The 21,185-nt window shown below is 40.6% G+C and overlaps 1 pseudogene; it reads left to right on the top strand.

Moving 5' to 3' along the window:
• The window catches only part of LOC121590658, a 68,759-nt pseudogene extending 49,330 nt beyond the window's left edge, over nucleotides 1–19,429 (top strand).
• The last annotated feature ends 1,756 nt before the right edge of the window (nucleotides 19,430–21,185 follow it).

Genomic DNA, 21,185 nt, shown 5'->3' with positions numbered 1-21,185 from the left:
AAGGGGATAATTACTACCCAGCTGATGATATCCGCTAGTCTACCGCTGCTCTATGGCCTTTTCGAATTTCGAGGAATATAGCTCATAGAGGCAGGCATAAAAAGCAGGAATAAAAACTCATGTGAAACCTCTTACAGTAATGCGGTAAGTCTTTTGATAGTTCGTTGGATACAGTTTCTATGAAAAATCATCACCCACCGCCTGTAGCGCCAACACATGGTGATAGAGAGCATCATGCGAAGCGCTATAAATGTAAGCTTCTGCAACGCCTCCAGCGTCCATGTGACAATGCTTCAGTTCCATGGGTCTGTCATGACTGTGTTGGGCGTTATACAATAAATGACAGGCTGAATGATGGTGAGTGGCCCCTTTCTAGCCCCATCTATACAGAGCAAATGGTTATTTTTGTTTTACTGTTTAGCAAACACTGTTCATCTCCATCTTCTATGGCACAAAAAGAGGGAACAAACAAACTGCACATAGAATGCACAAGATTGCATTCAGCGGTTCGGAGATTGAAATATATTTTACTCGATGTATCTTTTCGCTTTGCTATGCGCAACCAAGCAACGATCCTCCCATTTTCTCATCATTCTCTTTAATCGCCGCTGCTGGAAACGTCTGCCCTGATGGTTGCGCCGTGTCAGTAGGATGGTATTTACGCCAGCACCGGATTGGTAACGTTCGGTGATAGTGCTTGTTGTCGAATATGTATGTAGTTTTACGGGTCTCTTTAACGTACCGCACTATGCGCTGGAACGCTCCTGGATATCCAGTTACATGCAGCGAAAGAGCTGGCCGGGTAGGTGCGCGATCGTAAGCTGGACGATTTATTTCGTAAGAGATTCGTTGTATCATACTGCTAAGGAGTATTTGTGTTAAATCGAACCCCGGTGTCGGTTACCATAGGCAAAAGTGCAAGGTGGATGCTGTTGTGCATGGCACTGCACTCATCGTGTTTGCTCTGAACTATTCCCCACTTATCGGTGTTAGCATTCGAATTGGAGCGAATCATTCAAGGGCATTGTATGAGGATAGATAAGTGTTTGCTATTGCATCACACACAACAGAAAGTTTGTGGTTCATGTTGGTTCTTTCATTTCACACAAGCTTCGAAAAAAGGATTACAAGCTGCAAGCTGTTTGCCGCACACAAGACACTGACCAGATGAACTGTTTCAGGTTTGCTGATGTTTCCGAATGCTCCTTTCTGTATGCTTCACAACTATTTCATCCTTTCTTGTTGTTTTTGGATAGGTCTTTATGGGTTCGGGAAGGGTATTTTGTATGGAGTTAAAGAAAAAATGGCGCATCCTTCCTTCATTGGTCCCAATGAACCGTTTCCATTTTACGGGAAATTGAAAATTAATCCTCTTAGAAAGTATTATTTTGATGGCTATGGGTTGGTATGTCAGTATGTTCGTGGCTTTGTGTGTTTTGAAGTGTTTTCAAAGCCTCAATACCAAGCTGGACCGAAACCAAAGATTCCAGTTTTGAAGAGCCCGGTACGTACAATAGATTACGAGTGATTGTTAATTGAATGAGTCGGCATCCTCGGTGGGGGGGCAGCAGGAATCTTGGCACCCTGAACCACCGTGAAGTTATTTTATTACCTGTCGATTTGATAAAATTTCAGCATTTTAATACGTTTTCGGTGTGGAATCGGTGGATCTGGCTGAAAGGAGGAGCACAACAAAAGAATCTCGCTTTCGATTCCGTGATTCGCACTATTGTGGGTGGTATCAAACCGGTTTCAAAATTACGTTACGATACGAAGCGAGGCAGAAGTGAGAAATGTTCGTGGAATTCGCTCCTTTTATATTTGCAATGTTTTTGCTTCAGGTATGGTGAACGGCTGGTTTGTTTGTTAGAAAGAAGAAGGCAGGATTGCTAGAGTACGATATTGATTGTAGTTTGCTTAGGCCATAGTTGTTGACAGATTGAATCATGTCGACACAATCCTGGGAACGTGTAATGAGAGTCATGATTTTGCAATCGATAATCGCTCTTTCTAAGTGGTCACGAGTTTGAGGAAACAATTTAGTGAAAGTTCATAACATTAAGCTGTTTAGATTACTAACCAACCAAATAATTTTATGAAAAATGAAATAGACATAATCGATGGAAAATGAAACAAATAATTTTATCGTTGAAGTTTGCATTTTCAGAACATTAAACAGCAGAACAAACAATACTAGAATAGTTTAAGAATCATTTTCGATCATCATACTTTTAGTCAAACAATTAGGATTATTTTGAAGTTTTTGAAGTAATATTTCCTGAATGTCTGCCTGCCCACTAACAGTATCTTATTTCCAATATAAGTTCACTTCCTACACATTTTACCACATTTCCTTTTAACCAATAGAAGGTTTGTAGTGTAGGTGAGATGTCTTCCCTAAACAAAATCAAATCCGCCAGAAAGTAAAGCCTTTTTTCATTTCATAGAAATCGATGAATCCTCTTCATGAACATGAAAAATGCGTGGTGAGGCCAGTTAAAGTGTTGATGTCATCATTAAATCATTAAATCATCAAACGTTTCTACAGCGAGGCGAATAATTGTACATCCATCCATTCCACTCCGTTTGGTACCCAATTATTGGAAATCTGAAATATGCAATAAAATTATGAGCGATTCTATGAAGGCAAAAGTAAAAACATTTATGAATGTACGTAAATCGTACCCCGTCATTTTCATATATTTACTCATAACGATCGAAAAATAAAGTCTCTTTGTTGTATCAATTGTAAAAGATCTTTACAGTTTTTTTTAAATAAATTTCCATCATTTAGATTTTGATAACGGATGTCAAACAAAAGAAAAATCATGTGATTGATAGCCGATTAGAGGATGAGGTAGATGTTTTTGACATTTTTCAACTTCATCACATTGCGAGTGGGCAGCCAGTGCGAGTAGGCAGCCAGTGCGAGTAGGCAGCCAGTGCGAGTGGGCAGTTTTTGAAAAAGAACGTGTTTTGATGACTTAACCACAACTTTGTGCGAGGCTATGGCGCTAAATAGAATTGAATTTCAAAAATGCCCACTGGTTTCTTCTTTTGTTCACGGAAAACCTTATCAGTCTGTAAGAGAAGGCACCAGTAACATGAAACTTGCGGTAAAAAAGGTAAAAAAGTGATGAAAATTATACAATTATTTTCAATCTAGTCACTGACTCAGATCATCTATCTCAGAAAATGCTTTTAATTTACATGATCAGAGCTGTATTGGAAGCTTAGCAATGGTAATGATAATATTTAGTTTGCGTATCCTAAAAATCATACCTACCCAAGTAATACATATGTTCAAAGCATTAGTTTGAGATTCTGCTTATGAAAGAATGTGAGATCAAAACACCTCCGGCTTTATCGCGTTTGTGTTTGCATGATTGCGATATCTTCAAACCGTGTAGCAAATCCTACGAGCCTTTGCTATATTGCAAATTATTTATATTTTGTTTGGAATATCCAAACGTTCTGGGCTAACGGAAAAGAAAAAAAAATGCGTTCGTATACAAAGAAATCCCAAGAAGGATACTAACCGACGCAAATCAAAACGGATGATAAGAATAACAATAAGCTGTCACATTGAAACCTGCTCCCTGGGGACCAATTAGGATTACTGGGGATAATGGAGCAATATTTAATCTGGGTTTGGGAGTTATTGACCTATATTAGTTAAATGCAGCATATTCTTCCCATAAGCAAACCTGCTACTATTGATAGTAAATATTTTAATAGCTGATTGATTTAACTTTACAATAACTTCTAACGATCAAAACGGACTAAATTTCATGGAAAAAATTATTATAGCGGCTTTTACCTCCACTAAACTATTTCCACCGATAGGACGAGTCGATATGCGAAGATTGAACACTAAAGCACCACCTCTATATAACCGCATTATCTGCTTAATCGCTGAGTGTTACATTAAAACGGTCGCAGCCTCCAAAAGATTTTTAGCGAATCGACTCTTTGGGCTCTACCAATGAAGATCTAGATATTAAATGCAGTGCTTTAATTTATGACTGCCCCCTTTTTATTTACGACCCAAAACCAAAGCCTGCGATGGCTGTCTGGCCTTTGCTATCGAGCGGCCGCTACCAATGGGAAAGGATGTGTTTGCTTCTAAAGTGATGGCGATCGAGTTTCGGAGGTAATGGAGTTACTGCTCGGTAATTAAATATATTAAGTGTTGATTAATTAATTTACACCTGCATGATCTAATGTTCGAGACTAGTCCGGCCCTGGTCCATTCGGTCAACCGGTTGAGCGATGGTGATGACTAGGAAGATTATGACGATAATGATGATGATTGTTGTTAGTGATGCGAGGTAAGGAACCGGGATGAAAGTATGATGGTGTCTGCGCGTAACCATGCAGGATGGAATTAAGAAATGATATCTGACGGGATAGGAAGATAAGTCCACACCCGATGACACGCTGGGAGGGAAGAAAATGGGATGAAACATTGTGAAACAGCCTTGGGCAAACATACACTACACACGTGACTAGAATTTATGCGCTCAAAAAAGTGAGCCACTTCAAATAATAATATTTATTTTGTGCAATACGCCATCAGCAATAATGAAAGCAAAGAAGTAAAGAGTAAACCACAGAAAAAGGTTTAGAGAAAGCGAATACCGAGACATATATGATTACCAAACACAGCTGAGGTCATCCTAGAAAACACGTTGGCAGTGTCAATTCCTTTTTCCAAACGAATTTGCAAGGTTGCAGTTTCATCAGTTTCCTTTTCAAGAAAGTAACAGTCATCGTGTCGATCGAGGGGGCTAAACAAACAAAAAAGCTCACAAAAATGCACTCACTCGTACGGGTTCAGCCGAGTCATGTGTATTTAAATTCTCTTTATGGATGTCTTTACTCTAGAGCATAGAAAGCACTTTTTATGAAATGTATAGACTGTTGGCACCACTGCCAGTGTTTGAGAATCGTTTGACGGGCTCGGGAGTGATGACACCACTGCACTCATATAGGATGGCAGGGCATCATTGCTGAGGTATTGAGAGCGAGAAACAGGTGCGGCTAAATTGATGTGACCGAAAGCGATGAATGAAAAACAATAGGGGAAAGAGCCAAGAATCAACGTCATCAAGAATAACCAGCGAGTATAATGCAGAAAAAGGGACAAGAAGCACACCTTGTTTGAGCGCTTCGTCTTGGTTCACTAAACTTCGTCGCATGTGAAAAGGAAAAAAGTTAATTTGCAATAAAGCAACTACAAAACCGCGCTTGGGTGAAAGCCTTTTTTTTTTCTTATTATTCTACAATGCAAAAACAATGGTGTTTCTGATGGGAAGGAAACTTACTTTAAATTATTCGTTTGAAATTACCAAGAAACTTATAGAAAAATGGAACTTTCTTAGACATGTGATGCAAAACCAGGGTTATGCTTATTTCCATCGTTTCACCTTTTCCATTTGCCGTTTTTCCGTTGCAGAAATTCAAATACCACGACCGGGAGATAGAGACATGCGGCTTCCTCGAAAAAGATAGTCCCTCCTGGGCCGCCTTCCACATCGCGTTCTTCCTTAGCTCGTACGTGGTCTCGCTCATACTGATCAGTGTCCTGTACATGTGGATGCTGTCCCGGTTGTGGCGAAGTTCGGTCGGCGGTCGTTCGGCCGAATCGAAGAAGGGCAAAAAGCGCGTTACCAGGCTGGTGGTGATTGTGGTGGCAGCGTTTGCTTCATTATGGTTTCCCATACAGGGAAGTGTGGGCCGAGACGTGATGGGAGGGCCGAGAGGGACGTGAAGAGCGGTTTATATTGTGTGAAGGTTGTCATAGCATTAGAGCATTTTGGGGTGGAAGGATGTAGCATGGTAGTGGCAGTAGAGACACAGACGCAGCGTTGGAAAATGGAGTTAAAATAGGCAAAGAAAGTGCTTTTGTTTACTTTTTCTTCACTGAAAGAATTCATTTATTTAATTACTTTTCTTTACTGAAAGATTTTACTTGCTAGCAGCTACCACGTTATTGTTTACGAAAATGAAACCACCAGAATGTATTGAATGTGGAGCAGTTAGAAGGTTTATTTTCCATTGTCAAACTGGCTACGTACTTTGTAGAGTAAAATTTCCAACAACTGCTGTCACAAACATTCGAGGTGATAGGAAGCGGAAGAAGGAAACATAGCTGTGGAATCGGGTGGCATCGAATTATTTCTTTAAGTTGTGGGCGAGTTTCCATGCGAAGTAAGGTTGGACTGAACTGGGCCATTAGAAACTTCAACATTTTGCTTGCTAACAATCAACAATTCACGATTGCCACTGCCTTCTGCATCACACTGTTTTAAATTTTGTGGGAAAATTGCGCCGCACTGGAAACTGGAAAAAAATTTACATTTAAGCATTACAAGACAATCACAAAACGATGTGAAACTTTGAAAAATAACTTAATGTTTGCAAGTTTTCTTTGGGACTTTCTATTCCAAATCAATATGTATAAAACTAGAATCTTTAATATGTTCATATTTACCTTAATCTGCATATGTGTCTGCTGTCAAGCGTATATGCTCATGCATATTATGCATGCAGCAAATAGAGCTAACCAATACATACTCGCCGTGTTGCTGTTTGCCTAGCTGATCATGTGGAACGACAGCATGACATGGTCCTTTTAAATTCATTCTAAGAACCAATTCAAGCACGCCAGCAATTTTTATCATCATTCCAATGCCCAGAACCATACCCAGATAAACCAGAACAACCGGCTTTGGGTCATCAACTTGGTTTCAGTCCAACCAAAAATACCCCATAACATGGCTGGCATCGCTGCTCGATCGTACATGACGCCATAAATTCTCCCTCACCCACTACCGAGTGTACCGAATTCCAAGCGAATAGAACGAAACATTTTTGAGCTCCTCGTTTAATGGGTCGTTTTTACAAACATTATCCCAAACGAGGAACGTTACCACTACCATCGAGACCACCAGGACCAGCACCGCAATGCAAACTAATGCTCAGTCGCCTACATCCTTGTGTATTTGTGTGTGTGGGTCAGTAATGAAGGATACTAAAAGGCCGTTGGCCGTATCAGGATCCAGTGTGTATTCCTCTTTCCATAGCTAACCAGTCATAGAAGGCTCAACCTTTGGGACGTACCATTTCTCATTATTTGATGCTTTCCTTCCGAAACGCGTAAGCAATGTGTTTAATAAATTGTAGCAAATCAAATGAAGGGGCCCGTAGCGTGACGGTCCGAATCAGATCAGAGTGCCGTGAATGATGGATGACCCGAAATGTTGACAAGCGGACTCTGCTGGTATGCGTATGAACTGACCCCGATTGCATTTGATTGATACTGATTAGTGGGCGAGATAAGGCGACCGAACAAAGCGAAAAGGGATTCGAAATTCATAATCTTTCGAGGTTCGGTGCATTGTGTAACCGATTGTTTTCTGCATTATTAATGGTTCACAAAGGGATTTACTTGTGTTTAATTGAATGGTTTACTGACCATGGTTGAAGGGTGAATATTTCTGCTTCACAAATAGAAATGCAACTTCAAACGATCATCAATTGCACATGTCGACTTAAACGCGCTTTGATCGTTGAATTAAGGTACATTTCTGTGGAAAACGTATAGATATTTCCAGGAGCACATTTCATTTGAATTCTTGTTAAATCGCTCGGAATAAAACAACGAAGGTGCATTTTGATAAAGGAATCATAAAAGTAGCTTTAAACCGTTGGTAACCGCAACGTTAAGCTAAATCATTACAAATCTGTGCCATGAGCTGCTAAGCTGCACGCAATTGGCCAATGTTCTGCAATAAAATGTTTGGTTATATGAGCATAATTTACACGCTTCCGATTGAAATACTCCTAGAACAGTGATATGTATTTTATGTTCTTTCTCACCACTTGCAAATAGCTTGTAAACAAATTTGATTTCGACTATGCACAATGATTCAGCCACATAATCAAATGGTACGTACTCGGTGGATTCGCTGTACCGAAAGTAAACTAATGGATGAAAACCCGTTGAAACGTATTCTTTTCGATTCTGGTACCATCGCGATGATCACCAAAATCTGACCTGCAGCTCCGAAACGACACCGTGACCTATTGCGTATTATATCATAGCACGATAGAGCAACAGAGCACGATCCATTAACAGCTTTTCAAAATGGGCACAATAATCTGCATACGGTTTTGTGTGTGTGGTTTTGGTTTTTGGGTATAGAGTCGGCTATCAGTGCACTGCATTCAGTATTTATATATTCCATTGCATGCTATTCCACCAGCCAGCCAAATATTGCACTTTGAACTATTTCTGTGCGAGGAACGAATCAATTTAGCTAAGATGAAAAAGGCATCAGTTTTATTTGATGCATAGTTAGAAGGACAAACACTAGTTTTTGACCAGTTTTTGACAGTCACGACTGAAATCAGGTCATGAACGCTAACGAATCAAATGTGTGCAAGAGATACAGGTGAAAAACGATCCCCAGAATATTTTAGAAAGCTTATTAATATTAATTATACACATTATGGATCTAATCCGATCTCAAATTCCAGCTGCTTTTATGCAACCCATTTAATTTCGTTTGCATACTCTAGATTAGCACGACCTTATATGTGTGTCTTGAGTGTGTGTTGTACGTCAGGCAAACCGATTGCCGTTGAGTACACGTGCCATGTTAGATAGTAAGGCGGCAATCCCGGCTCGTCATGAGCAGTGCTCGACATGGGGAACGGCACTCTACCGTACCAGAGTACATTATCCCAATTTCAATTTTATGCTTCGTAGGAACGTGATGCATCGGACACCATGTAAAAAGGGGGTCAACATGTTACTGCACATCACGCTGTAAATTCAATCTCATTAAAATGATAATTGCTTTGCAGCTCCCCCTAGTGGCAGTTGGAGTAGTTCGAAGTGTTATTCTATGGACCTGCTTTTGATAACGCAACACAACTGTTTGCAGATGATAATTTGTCCACAAGGCGGACGTGCCGACACCAGGCATGGCTTTTTGCTTTCAGTTGGTATCGTGTGTTGTTTAGCATCAGTTGGAAGTGGAATTAAGAAGCTTTAACACAACTTAAACGCCACTCCTTATTTCTGTGTAAATTTCAAATTGTGTCATGTGCAAATGTAACTTCTCAGTGAAATACAGTGAAACATTCTTTTAATTAATTTTCTTAATTCTTTCATAATTCTTATTCTTTTCATTCCGTTTCATGTTTTCAGGTCATCCTAGTCCTAAAAAGTGTGGACGTTTTTAAACCAGACACGCATTTTAAAATTTCACTACAAATCGTCTCGCACGTGCTGGCATACACGAGCTCCTGTATAAACCCGCTGTTGTAAGCGTTTCTGCCCGAAAACTTTCGGAAAGCATTCCGTAAGGTAGGTTTACATGTAAGGTACCCTGAGGTTAACGTGGTTATTTTTTGTTAGTTCACGCTATCGATCAGATTTGTTCAGTTGGTTCCCCAGGAGCTGTGGGAGACATAAGGAGCTGTGATGTTTTCATCGTTATATTCATCGTTTGTGGTTTAGTTGTCGTGACTAGTCATCTCACTGCGGGGAGCCATTCGTCATTCCATTATGTTTTGTTCGGTAAGATTGCGGTATCAGCGTTGCCGAGTAATTAGAAATTGTATCGTTTCACTCTCTCCCCCGTTTGAATGAAACAATGTTCTTTAGTACTGTGGTTTATGTTTTGCGGTTGTTCTCATCTTCACTTGCTTGAATCTCATTGGGCGTGGTGTTTTATCCTTTTCTTTTTCCCCACCAAACATGTCACGGTACATGCTATTTTCTCTTTAAAAAAAAACGGATCTCAAGAAGACCGTAAACGGTGACAATGTTTTGGGGTATTTTCTTTTCTAAAAAACAAAAGATAATAAAAAAAATAATAAAAACATTGTTACTGTGTCAATAGAAGCAATCATGTATATCTTATTTTGCTTTTTTCTCGGAATTTTTGTTGACAGTACATTTGAGCCTTCGTAGAATGTAACCGTATTTTGCAATCCGGTTTTGATTTTCGTACTTTGGGGCAAACAATGTCTCAAATGATGTTGTTTAGTAGAGTTGATTGTATAGCTTCAAAATAAATAATTGTTTGCTTTGGAGTTTGTTTTAATGGCCGCAATATACCTTTACGGCGAGAGGAATCTTTAAGATCATGAGCAAATGTTGTATTTTAAGGTTGTCTGTAAATCAATACATTAAGAATGATGGATAACAAATGTACAGATTCTAAATTACTCGCCCTAGGATATTGGTGGCCGTATGGATGTTACACTGTTTCGAATGTTACGTTTATTCACTCTTTTCAGTCCAACAGAATGTATTTTGTCAATAGAAAAGATTCAAATCTTTTCTTGCGTATGTCGATCTTGATGTTTGATGTCGATGAGATGTTTGAGCATGGTACAAATAAATATCAAAGTTGAACATTTTTACGCACAAGATAATATGTAGCAATTGCTTGTATTTCATTTAAAACTCGAACCTGGTGCTCTATTTATGCAAGATCCTGTACCATTCTGAACCTAAGAGATGAACTGCAATTGGCACAAAAACCAATGGCATCAAACAATCAAGTAAAATCATTCCCATGTTCCCCTTTTTCTGCCATTAAACGTGTTTCCTTTTCCTTAGCAACTACTGTGACATTCCAGGAAGATGGGTAGAGTTTGCTCACATGTTTTTGCCTTCGTTTGCGGCTTCTTCGTGTGATGAGTGTGTTTTCCGGTTGACGTGACCGGAAACAGAATTGATTTTCATCGATACAACTTTACCACCGAGGCTGGGAAGAAGGTCGATCGATAGGGGCTAATTTGCATTTTGCAGCTTTTGCATTTGGAGGGAGCCTGTGTCAACACATGGCCTACGGGTTGTATTTTATTGGTCATCCTGCAAAGGGTCGTAAAGCGTGTCGATTGCTTCAAGGAGAAACTAATCAACTTGATCTGTGTGACAGGAGTGAAATGTTACATGTTACTGACAACGCAAATCAATATGAACAATGAATCAACATGAACAAAAGATTTTGAATAGCATCTGCAACACACTAGAGGATGATTTTTTCGTGAAAATCTTTATCTTTACTTCAAAAGGATAGAACAAACATACAAATGCCTAATAGCCGTTGTGCCATTCTTGGCATACGTTCAGATTCACCAGAACTTGTGCAAAAATTAAATTTACTACGAATTCGAATCATGTTTGCATGCGAAACGTGTACCACGAACTGTTGACTGTTGTGTTTGAATGTCAAATTGCGGAAATTGCAGTTCCGCAAAGAAGAACGGCAACGTATGTCGAATGAAATTATGTAGCTTTCCTTCGTAGAAATGTGGACTGATTTTCATTGGATGGCTTGACAGAACAATTGTCAGCTTAGAGCTCCCTGCTGAGAGTGGAACATGTGAAAAGCGGTAGTTTGTTTCATGCACTTGGTGATTTCATTTCCGGTCCTGTTGTGTGAGGTGACATTCTAATTACGTATGCTCATGGCAGTTCACATCGATGAAAGGCATCGCATCTCAATCATATTATGTTTGGACTTATCCGCACTGGATTTGCTCTGCATCATTCATCTCTGCACCGTATGAAGATCAACTCATTCCTATCAACCTTTTGCTCCCCTTCACGGCCTATCTATCTTTTCGAACCGTATTGCACTTTTAAGTTTAGAAACAAAACAAACTAACCTGCCATTGATAGTGTGCAGCAGTGGAGAAGCAATTTTCTTTCGGCTTCATTATTTGGTTCTACTCTCAACGGCTTTCCGTCGGTTCCGATTCAGTTGATCATCAGTTCCCCAATACTATTTTTGGCACGTAATCTAGAACGATTGCCGCATGGCAAAGGGGAAAAGTAAAAAAAAAACCATACGAACGTCGTACACTTACCCGCACGTAGTGGCCCTGCGGTATTTCTGACCTTTGGAAATTGTTTATTTGAAAACTGCTAAACGGCCAGCGGAAGAGGCCGTCTTTGCGAGGTGCGAACTTACGGATGGTTCCCGTGTAATGGACGTTTTGTTTATATGCGCTAGAGAGAGAGAGAGGGTAAATAGAGTCGAAACATCAAACGATTGCAACCAGAAACTTCGTCGAGTCGGTGCCGAGTTTGCAAGGGCTTTGATCATCGTTTCTGTCACCATCTCAATTGAACTATTCAGTATGGCATTTTTGCTTCCATTTCCATTTATCAGAGCGCTTTGTGCGTAAAAGTGTGACCTGATCGCATTGTTAGTCACACGTGTTGCTATCGATTGGCATCAGCAGATAACAGCTACTTCCTGTCAACGTACAGAGTTGATATATGATGCAATTTAGCTGAGCGCAGAGGTAATAAAAGCTTGTTTGGTAAGTGCCTAGAACACGACAAATAAAAATGGGGTAAATAATAGAATGATAAACAGAATAGATTGAAGTTCGGTATAGTTTTGATGGGTCATAGTTCCATATAAAGTTCAAAAGTCACAAACCAGTTGCTAGGGTCCTCTATTCAATCCAAAAGGTCACGCTTTCCTTGTAGCATCACTTTGAACAACAACGTCACCACTGCACGTAGGCAAAATATTTCGACTTCAGAAATATGTGCAATGTATCTGATGTCAAGGGCATTCACGGCTGATGGCCACCCCAAGGCTAAAGAGATTCGCCGGTGTATTCATACTGCTCGCACCGACGACATTATGCAGCAGCATTGACGTGGCATTCAAAACAGCTGCATTCGTGCAATCGTTGCCACACAATGAGAGTATGATTTTCATTTGTGCCAGGAAAATGGGAAACGATTCAACGAACCAACGATAAAGACCTTTTCACTGGTTATCATCCGAGTTTATCCGGTCAGGTGGGAAAAGGCAAAGCACACTGACAAACACTCACAGGAAATCCAGCATCAACGTGTACCAGCCCGAAGCAATTTGTCGTGCAAGCTCTCTGTCTGTTTTGAAACGATTTCCCGAACGATTAAAGGTTAACGGAAACGACGAACAGGATAAAGCGAAGTGTTGACCGCCCACGGCCAGAGATGGTGGTTGTGCGCTGTTTTTATCGTTACTCACAACACCATGGGAGCTCCCAGCCAAGGTCAAAGTCTTTGTGTGCCTGGAAAAAGGTAAATGAGAAATATTCGTATGATGGTAGAAAAGCTGTGAGCAACGACGTGTTGCAAAGCGAAGTGCTCAGTGCTGTGTTCAATGCAGTGAGTAGGCGAAGATCATTCGTTTCGTACCGTGTGTAGCTGTTTGCAAGAGGATTTTCAACCTACCCATGAAAGTAGTCGTAAGTAGTAGTAAGTCATGAAAGTAGCAAAAGCTTTGGTGAAGCATAAATAACCCTTTGAAGTTATATATCGATTGTATTATCAAATTGCTTTCAAAAAAATATCATTCTTTTCATATCTTTCTATCGACTTTCAAATAAATACAGTGGCAGATTGTGGCCAAAATAATAACCCGTTCAATTATCTGACACATTACCAAACTCCAAATTATTTAAGGGGCAGCCATGTCAACGCAAACGTCCGTGGCAAAGATTATACCACAACTAAAATATACCTTTGATTTTCATACCGAACGTTTGCTATTTGCCGTTTTAATGTCACACTTCTATGTCACGATGTGTTGGAGCTTGATATAACTTGCGTGACAGTTTACGCACCAGGGCGAAGAGAGAGTTTGTTGGCAACGTTCTGAAGTGTATAATCGTTTTCGCAATAAAATGTCAAACAGATGAATGCTACGAACGGGCACAGAATTTTTGGTGAGTATGTGTTCCGTATGAAAAGCAACATAATTGCAAAACAATGTCACTGAAAAGGTGAACACTTTGACACTGAAAGATGTGGCTTGGCTTAGTGCATTGTTTCCTAAAATTTTAAAATTATGGGTACAACCAACTAAGTAAAAGTTAAAATTACCCATGAGTACTTTAGTAGCCCTTACCAAGGCATGCAATAAAAGATGACACTTTTGTGCTTGTTACACCACATTGTACCTACACCATAGGATGGGAAGTGGGAAAAACAGAACGTGTTCTATATTTTGGCCGTCAAGTGACCCTTGGTTTAACATACTTGAACTTGATTTTACGATCTAGTGACACAGACAAGCATCGCAAGTACTCCACCGCCACGAAGCGATCGCCCGTACGCGATGGTGGTCTTTGAGTGACCTACTTTCGGATAAGCTATTTCTCATTCTCGAGATTCATTACCTTGCGCCATCATTGTTTCTCCCATTAGTCGGTCGTCTCTGTCGCCGGAGGGCTTAGGGTTGATAGGCACAGTAGCACGCAGGGCCATCTCTTTACCATCCTCACCACCACCACCGTCATCATCATTACGCTGCTGCGAGACACATTTTCGACACTTGCCGACTCCCAGAGCAAGCACACCGCTGAAACACACTGGTGGGACCCGATGTTTAACCTTTAATTTAATACAAGACTCATTTCTGAGCCCATAATGTTAAAACCATGGCGAATGGACTGCCGGATGTGGCAGTTGCGTGACATTTTGCTGCAGAACGCCAGGCCCCGAGAAAAGGCAGACACGCAAAACGTCAGCGTAGGTTGCCAGAGTCAGCGTGTCTGCAGCCTGCAACCACTCACGGTCCAAAACCACCGCAGAACACAATGCCGAAACGAGACCTCACGCTTTGACCGTCGCTTTGGCCGCTTGAGCGTTGTGGGAGGTGGCGATGGTTCGCTAAATCACATCTCTCTCTGGCTTGTTTTGTGATGCAACCGTAGATCTACCTCGAGATGCCCGCAGTGCTTCAATGTTGAAAAGTTTGCTGCTAGATCACCTTGTGAATTTTTCATTACAGTGACGATGCTTTTATGTCTTCAATACAATTGCTAAGGAAACATGGCATCATGGGTGGATAATCTTGGTCTTCGCCGGGATGTATAAATCAGCCAATTTGTGGAAACCATATTACGCAGTTTAGTAAATCATCCATTTCCTATTGAATGAAGCTGTTGCATGTCTGCTGCCGCCCATTCGAAGCATGAATTTGCTTACTTTTCTTTGCGGTTGGGTTTCGCCTACGACATGAAACAATGGATTAATGCGATAGGAGCAGCAACTTTTCTAGATTGCAATGACGGGGCGTTTCAAGATTAGGCACGCACGCAAAACGAACCTCGGCAGGACATTTGTATTTGAGCGTAAATTCCTATGTTGCTTCATAAAATCTGTTGGTTTTTTTACCACCACACAGTACCGTATCAGTTGGTGATGATATCCTTCCGAGTGTGGATTAAATCAAGCTCTGTTTTTTTCAATAATCAGTTGGAAACATGCGTGTATGAGATTTACTTCCAATAAAACTCCGTCCGTATCAAACGGTATGAAAACGTGTGAAAGCTTGTAAATAGTCATACTCTTTTTCAGGCTATGTGTTATATTCTATCCATACTATCAAATCATATAGTTTTGTTGCCGTTTTGTGGTCATATTTTTAAAGTAAATGTAACATTGTTTTGTTAGTGAATCATTAAAAAGCATTCTGATACGATGGTGCGACAACTTCCTAAAGAAACCACGACCAAAAAATGGGAGCAATCGAAAGACCCTTCTTCATTTTATCATTTTTCATATTTGGTGCGAATTGTCAGCAAACACAACTTGTACAGTTTTATACCCACCGGGGACAGCGATAGCGTGCTGCTCGATGCGACAAATGGCATTGTGACAAATGCTGCAAATTCTATTGAATAGCAACTCGTCCTTTCGGAAGAACAGCCAGGTATTCAACGGAACTCGTCCTTGTTTCCAACCAGCCAACCAAGCTATCCGGAGAGAGATTTCATCTTCCCTTTGGACCCGGCACTCTTGTCAAAGTTGAAACATAATAGGGAAAGGTAATTTGTCCCCTATCTGTGGCGTTGTAAACGATAAAATATGTTGGATAAAGCAAAAAGAACAAATAACAAACAAAACGATATTTACTAAACAGTATCGAAAACACTAGGATCCGTTTCTCCCTTCACTGTAATAAACACATAGTGTACACAGTGTATGTACTGAGGCAAAAGTTGACACAGTTGTAAAGGAATCTACGAGTGAAGTTAAAATAGATTGTAGAAGTTTGTTACATGATTCAAGCTGCTCCTGAGATCGCGGTGATTTATTTTTCTATTTTCATTCCGGTCCGTCTTCCTGTTAACTTTCCACAAACAATGAGAAATCAATTTAGCTTCAACGCTCCTTTACGCCGCTAAACATACGATGAGCCATATTCCTGTGTATGTGTTCGTGTTCATTTCGCACGTAAAATGAAAATGTTCATAAAATTGTATCAAACAAGAAGCGCTCAGCTTTCTTAGCAAACCTCGTATCGAAAACGCATTTTTCCACATTTACTCTTCCAGCCTGGGCGTTGCGTGTAGTTCATTTTCCACAAACTCGTTGCTTGTAACAAGATTGCCAAAGAGATGGCGAATGAAACTCTTACATGAAATATAAAGAAGAATCCAAAGCAAGTTGTTGCGGTGTAGGCATCGGAATGTAAGGCAGACTGATACGCTTAGTGCATGTGCTTTTCATGTTAAGTTTCCTGATTGACTGTTGAGTTGACAAAGAAGGTCGCGGTTCACGTAAAATGAGTTCCGGGGTTTCCTAGCTGCGTCTCTATCGCGGGACTTGCTGGTTTGTTTTCTTATTTTTAATGTTTTTCATTTCCTTTTTCTTCTTAGTGACGTAGATATCTCTCTGGCGTATATGTGTCCCCGTTGGGACATGTGTATATGTATACCGGTCTGATGAGGAGCAGTCGGATGTGACAAGGGGAAAGGGTCGCGTTGATGAGAATGTTGGCTCCTTTGCTCCAGTGAACTAATTGCAGCTGCGCTTGCTGCGGCTTCTACTGTACACGTGTGCTGCACGAGCTGCTGGCGTTCCTGGTTGTTGGTTGTGTTTGTGTGCTGGCTGATATTATACTAGTCTTCACGTCTTAACATACAACTGGCGCACAACATGGAATTGTGCACACAGCACTGATACAAGGCGTCCTTGTGGTATAGCGAGTGAAAGAAAGCATCGGTGGGAATGGTGGATGGATAGCGACGGAACAGATTGCTGCGGCAGAATGAGTGTGGGATGCTTTGTCTAAATGTTTTTGTTGTATGCTGCACGCGTGCACTGCGGCTACTATTGTGATTTTGAGATCGTACCAGAACATGCCGCAGTAGTCGTGCAGCCAAGGGGAAAAAATTATTTAACATAGTTCCCTCGAGCACTCAGTATGCTGCTAGCTGCTGGCTATTGTATTGGTCCGGTGATGTGTAATTAGCGGTCACGGGTGAGGGGGGATGAGTTGTTGGCAGAGGTTAAAGACAATTGGCAAATCGCCTGAAAAGTAAGCATAAACAATTGCGAACTCTATTTGAAACGGTCGTTTTGCTAAGCGCTAAGTGCCTGAACGTACAGTTCATGAAGAGAAAAAGCAATTTAAACAGCAGGAGAAACAAAATAAACAGCTTTCAGGATAACTATAGCAATTGTATAAATTTAAAAGCTTTCAAACGTTTTTTTATATTGAATTTCATTGACCGGCTCGAAGGATCGAACAGGTTTTTCAACAGATATTTTGAAAGTCATGATAGAATGAAACCACATTGGCGATAATTCATCCCTTGCATTAATCAAACACAATGCACAACATCCATCCAGAATCGATTTCAAGCTCACAGTTTCACCGTAAAAAACAGAACAGAGATGAAATTATTTATTGCATCTACCACGCACACCAAGCTTAAATATGACTAATTTGAATGATGAATGTTCAACTCTTAAGAGTAGAATGGAATCAAATTGACGGCATAGGAAGCTTATCTTAGTTTGCCTTCTATACTTCTCTCCAACTGTAAGCAAACGCAGGTGCTGGCCTTGTGCAATGTGGTGTGCGGTATGCAGCCTTGTGCATTGCAGTGCAGTATTAAAACGTTTTACTTTTTATACTATTACCACCACCATCATCATCATTCTACGCATGCCCATTTATCATAGTAAATTGCATACTTAACATATAAACATTTTGCACCATCATCATTATTCTTCTGCTACAGTATCCTTCTATGTCAGGGCCGGTGTTGGCAGGGATTTTTGCGGTCTTGCATTCTTGTTTACCAGCGGAATGCCACTAGAGGGCTGTTCACAAACAGTCGATGGAAGAAAATTATCAGAACAACACTCTCGACGTGAGAAAAGTTTTGAAATCAATCTTAACCGAAACAATTGTAAGAATCGGTTCGGTTATAGCTTAAACCAAAACAGATGTGCTCTTCAAAAATCTTTAGCTGCGTACCATCTATCGTTTGAACCTCTTTGCGTAATAAGCAGTTTAAATATCTAAGAGTTCAGTAGCTTACCTTTCTATAAGCTTTATTTATCCTTGATTGTAAGGCCTGGCTTTTCCCTGGCTTAGTATTATAAAGCTTTTCCCTGGCTTAGTTTTTACTAAGCTTATTATTTCAACAAACATGCACATCGACATACAAGTACTAGACTCTTAAGGAAATAGACGCCTCGATTCTTTTCTTTTTGCACGAAAATTAAAATTGAAACCCTTTCTATAACCTATCATACATTTTTTCTTTCAAAAATAAACATTTACTATTCCCTTCACTCTGTTAACGCACCCTGGCGTACGCTCGATCTGCCGCGTAAGATTATGGATTATTGTTTCGGCAAAGTATTCGGCAATAAACAACCATCACGCACCTTCCGCTGGGAGCATCGACACCATCACGACACCCACCATTGTTGTTGACTGATGGGTTCAACGAATCGGACTCTCTCTCTCTCTCTCTCTCTCTCTCTCCCTCTCTCTCTCTCTCTCTCTCTCTCTCTCCCTCTCTCTCTCTCTCTGGGGGGTGAGAAGGGAAGGTCCACCATTTGACGAACGGCCGTCTTTTCGTTTATCTAGCTCTCATGAGAGATTTACTACCATTTAATTGTATGCATGTGTTTCTCCTGTCTTTTTCGTACCATTTCAGATTGTTTACTGTGAAACGGGGAGCCGCCGCCAGGGCAGCCAGCGACACATGCCACTGCCAACGAAAACGACGCGAACCGGCAGCTGTCCAGACATTTTATAACCGGAAACAATGGAGGAAACGTCCGTCACCTTCGTTTAATACACTCTTTGTTTTCGCACAGTGCAGCTCAGTGTCTCCGTTTTATCATGTCCTCGACAGAGCATCAGCACAGCGGCACAAGCTTCTACAATACGATAAGTTTCTATGGGTTTTGGCTCATTGCTGGAACACACAATATATTTGTTTGTTGTTACAGTGTTGGATTATATCTGCTACAAGAGTGTAAAGAAAGGAGCTATAAAAACGGATTTAGGCCTGAAACATCATAGGAAATTTGACTTCGATTAATACTGCGTCCGTAGACACAGAACATCAAACGGATTGTCTGAGTAATAGTAAAAATTTTGTGTATATCATTAGCTATGCGAACCAATGAAAATAAAGATTCCTTCCGAAATTCTGAGCTACATAAAACTGTTTGATAAGCCTAATAGAAAGATCAAATAGAATTACTACAAGCTTAGTCTTCCAATATTTGCAGAGCTGTTGTAGCATAAATGATTTACATGCAAAGTAAGTTGAATGATACGGAATCCAAAAAATCATCCAACAAAGCGGATCAACTTTGGCATCTTAAACCTTTCCACCACTATCGACTGGAGTAAAAATACCGCAACAAATCAGATTGACTGTGAGGGTGAGTAGTGGTTAGGATCAAAATTAGAATAGAGCCGCAGGAAAAAGAAACGAACCCACTTTTCAAACCAAACACGAAAGCTTATTATCAACTCGCCTCGAAAAACCATTAATCGGATTTGGCCTAACACGGTCCAGCCCCCGGTTTGCAATTAAGTGTGTGAGTGTTTTTTCTCCTTTCCTGTTGTTGGCATAGTATTGGGGTTTCCCTTCCCGAAACTTGTAAATACTTTGGATGTGGCTAAAGTTTACCTAAACCATTGGGATTGTATTCATTTTGGTAAGCCCGTTAAAATTGGTTACGTCTAAAATGAAGAAAGTTCTAAAATCTAGTCCACCCACTTACCAACTGGTACGGGTGGTCAGGAGAAGCAGAGGGTTTCAGTCCAGGTCAGGTATCTATTGTACGGTACTCGTAGCAATCTTACCCATGTCCAAGACTTTAAGTTACCTGATTTTGCTCTTTCATTCCACCTTCCGCGGGACAAAGCACTTTCAAGTACGCACTGATCCACATTACAAATCTTGCTTAGTGTTACAAATTTTGTTTAGGATTTCAAGCCGTGCTCTGGGGCCAATCCCATGGGTGATGGAACTCGGGGTTGAGTTGATACGGATTACAATTGTTTGCACTGCTTTGCTCGACCCGGGTTGCGTGAGACAGCAAGCAAGTAAACGGCAAATTAAATAAACTCCCTATGGTCAAGCGCTGGACGTACGGTAGGTCCATTCCTTTGGACACTGGTGAATACTTGAGGATGTGTAAGATTATGTACAGGCTAATTAAATACAATCACAAAGTTAATTATTAATGAGTTTATGGATTAAGGCTTGTTTAATGTTGTTTTTTTGTGCTCTATTGCTGAGAGTGAGCTACTAAAGACTGATAAGTTTGACATTGAATGTATTTTAGATTTTTCAATTTATTCTCAGCTATGAAATGATTTCTTAAATTATGCAAAATGAAGCAAACGATAAAGCCCTTTTGATAAGCAATACAAATATGGTACGATTTATCAAGTCAAGCTGGTAAGCTACCCGCGGGCATTACGCTTGAATGCAACAGCTTAATGTACAATGCATTTAGTGGCACTATCGACAAATGACACAGCACTGTCACAATGCTTTGTGAAACTTAATTGAACTGGTGCACAGGTTGGACCGTCCTTTAATTAAAAGCATTTTCTCATTTCCGGTCATAAGCTGGTTCACCGGAGCTGGCGGGTGGTGGGAACATTTAGTTCCTGGAACCAAATGAACGTTGAACGAGAGCTGACAAAGCTAGTTACAACAAATAGAAAGCGGACTATGGAGAAAAAGAAAAAAGTTGAAAGTCTCTTTTTCTTGGTTGCTCATCTCCGGCTCATCCCCGTTGGCAGTAGATGGCCGGATGGCCAATGCGGTGGTTTAATGCACTTGTGGCAAGAAAAAATATAATGTTT

Source organism: Anopheles merus, chromosome 2R, assembly GCF_017562075.2.
Source record: "Anopheles merus strain MAF chromosome 2R, AmerM5.1, whole genome shotgun sequence".
Classification (NCBI taxonomy): Eukaryota; Metazoa; Arthropoda; class Insecta; order Diptera; family Culicidae; genus Anopheles; species Anopheles merus.
Note: the sequence above shows the minus strand (reverse complement) of the source record. Positions and strands in the feature narration are given on the sequence as shown.